General features: G+C 35.8%; 1 protein-coding gene across 1 annotated transcript in view; it reads left to right on the top strand.

The window, feature by feature from the left end:
• The window catches only part of Exoc6b (exocyst complex component 6B), a 500761-nt gene that overhangs the window by 26242 nt on the left and 471307 nt on the right, over positions 1-3212 (top strand). The window lies entirely within an intron of this gene.

The raw sequence follows: 3212 nt of genomic DNA, 5'->3' as shown, positions 1-3212 counted from the left end.
AAAAAAAAAAAAAAAGACTTTTATATATGTAGATAGTCATTTGAGTTAAATTGCTATCTATATATTCAGGATGGTTTCTTCATACCCAAAGAACAGTTTGAAATGAAAAATGTGGCTCAATTTCTTTGTCTTTAGTGTTCAGTGTTTCATATGTAGGTTTAATGTCTTCCAGGGTCTTTCAGCACTTTCTGAAGTGCTGCTGTTTTTTTTTTATTGTTGTTGTTGCTGTTGTTTGTTTGTTTTTAAACTTTGTTGATTCTTCCTATCCATCTTGAATTCTCAAAGAATTTCAGCCCACATCTTTAATCATTAATATTAATTAATACATTGATCGTTTTGTTGACAAAGCTAGGATAAGACATGCTAACATTTTTGTTTTATCCTTTTCCTATTGTTTGAACAACATCATTTATGGTAATTTACATGTTTATTTTGTAAAATACTCATAGGTTTTTAACCTTTGAGTTGGTTTTTCTTTCCTCCTATGTCTGTCCTCCTATAGAGATTACTTCTTTTGTTTGAGGATCTCCCTTCAGTGTTTTATCTTTCTGTTTGTGTGTGCATGTGTATTTTCTTGCCAAATGAAGTCAAGCAGCTTTTGATAACAAATGATTTTCAAAGGGATTTGGGAGTTGATGATCAGAGATCATGGGTAAACTTAAGTATGCTTGGATTTAAAGTAGAAGGCTAACTTTGTATGAGAAAGTCACCATAGTTTCCATAAAATTATGGAAAATTAAACATATTACTTCACTATTCTGTCCGTCTGTTTATCTGTTTTCTTTGAGACAGGGTCTCACAAGGTAGCCCTAGCTGGCCTGGAACTTGCTGTATAGATGAGGCTGGCTTTGAACTCTAAGAGATCTGTTTGCCCTGCCTCCTGAGTGCTTGGATTAAAGATTTGTGACACCACTTCCATTCTATTTTAACTACTTTAAAATGTGCTCCTTGATAATGTTAGATATTACAACTGAAGGAGACCCTGAACAGTGGGTCCTCCTGGACCCCATGATTAGGCACAAACCACACCCAAACACCAGTTTTCACAGGAGAGCCTTTATTAAATGGGGAGGAAAAGTTCAAGTGGCTGCTTTCTGACTCAGGCAGAAAACAGCAGCAAATGATTGCAAGTAAAGGGGAGTTCTGTGTTAGAATGGGCTAGGATGTGCTGGTAAAGGAGATAGGGGACCAGGGAGAGGGGGCAGGGTACAAGGGAAAAGAAGGGAAGAGGTATTTGTCCTGGATAGAGGGGAGACAGACATTACACATAGGCAATAGAGGTAAATACCCACGTTAAGATGAGTATTTATTTTTTTGTTAACAACTCTTCGATTTATTAAAGCAATTCAGTTTCAAAACTTAAGTTACAGCAGTCAGAAAAAAAAAAGTCAGAACACACAATCAGTTTGCCTGTCCTTGTGTTTAATACTGCGGTAGAGGTAGCTTTATTCACAATACAGTTGCACAAAAACAGTCATTTCAGTATCTAAGGACTTAACATACCGTGTACACAGACGGTACAGAGCGTTAAAACCAAACGCAGAACTACAGAACAGAGAGTCCATCCACCCTTGCTCATTTGCATGAAAATACCACCCACAAAGCTAAATAAGTCTTAATAGTTATTTGGAGGCCCTAGTCATTGTTTAAAGCCAAGAACTCTAATTTTGATTGCACAATAGATGATTGATTAAAAAAAGTCAATATATAGATTTCCTTTTTAAAAATAAGCATTTATTTTGAACCTGGCACAGTGTGCCAAGAGAGTTCTTAGGGACTAGAAGCAGGCGTTTCAGTGACTGAAATGAGGAAGATGTTAGGCCTTGGAGATCCCAGTACCGGCACGGAATCTAGAACACGTTTATTTCAGATATGCAACTTTGTTAGCTTCTCTTTTACTAGGGGTTATAGATCTATTTAAATTATCTGATCTTGATTTAACTTTGGTAAGTGGTACCTATTGAGAAAATTATCCATTTATTATATATATTTTTGGCCCAGTTTGGTAGAGTGCAGGTTTTAGAAGTGTGTCTTTATAAGTCTTTGGATTTCTTCCATGTCTGTCGTTATGAACCTCCTCTCAACCTTTCCCCTTGATCTTGTTAATTTGGATATTTTCTTCTGTCTTTCAGTTTGTTGGGATAAGGATTTTTCTTTTGATTAGGTTCAAAGTCTATTTTGTTAGATAGTAAAATTGCTACACCAGTTTGTTTCTTAGATCCATTTGCTTAGACTGTTTTTTTGTTCTAACTTTTTACCCTGAGGCAATATCTATCCTTGATGTTCAGATGTGTTTCTTGAATGAAGCAGAAAAATGGGTCCTGGTTTCACATCTATTTTGTTAGTCTGTGTCTTTTTATTAGGGAATTGAAACCATTAATATTGAGAGATAACAGTGACCAGTGATTGTTGATTCTTATTTTGTTGTTGGGGTAGTATCTGTGTGTGAAAGTGTGTGTGCTCTTCTTTTTTGGTTTGACTGGTGTGAGATTATTTATTGCCTGTGTTTGTTTTCATGAGTGTATTTAACCTCCTTAAATTGGAATTTTCCTTCCAGCACATTCTGTACCTCTAGGTTTATATATAGATAGATATTGTTGAAGTTTGATGGAATAACTTTTTTTTTCCATTTATGGTATTTGAATTTGCTGGTTATAGTAATCTCAACTGGCATCTGTGTTTTCTTTTTTCTTTTCTTATTTTTCTTTTTTTTTTTTGCTTTTTTTTCGAGACAGGGTCTCTCTATGGTTTTGGAGCCTGTCCTGGAACTCGCTCTTGTAGACCAGGCTGGTCTTGAACTCACAGAGATCCGCCTGCCTCTGCCTCCCAAGTGCTGGGATTAAAGGCGAGCGCCACCACCGCCCGGCTCATCTGTGTTTTCTTAAGAGTCTGCAGGACATCTAGTCCAGACCCTTCTGGCTTTTGGAGTCTTCATTGAGAAATTAGGTGTAATTCTGATAGGTCTGCTTTTATATGTTACTTAAACTTTTTCGCTTACAGATTTTAGTAATCTTTCTTTGTTGTGTATGTCTAGTGTTTTGAAGTGAGGGGACTTTTTTTTTTTTCTGGTCCAATCTATTTGGTCTTCTGTATGCTTCTTGTAAGGCATTTCCTTTCTTCCTTTTAAAAAAAAAATTTTATTTTTTGGTTTTTCTTTTCTTTTTTTTTTGTTTTTTTTTTTTTTGTTTTTTCGAGACAAGGTTTCTCTGTGG

This window comes from Microtus ochrogaster, unplaced genomic scaffold (genome assembly GCF_000317375.1).
Source record: "Microtus ochrogaster isolate Prairie Vole_2 unplaced genomic scaffold, MicOch1.0 UNK62, whole genome shotgun sequence".
NCBI classification, from domain to species: Eukaryota; Metazoa; Chordata; class Mammalia; order Rodentia; family Cricetidae; genus Microtus; species Microtus ochrogaster.
The sequence above is the reverse complement of the archived record's forward strand: the minus strand, read 5'-3'. Positions and strand labels throughout refer to the sequence as shown.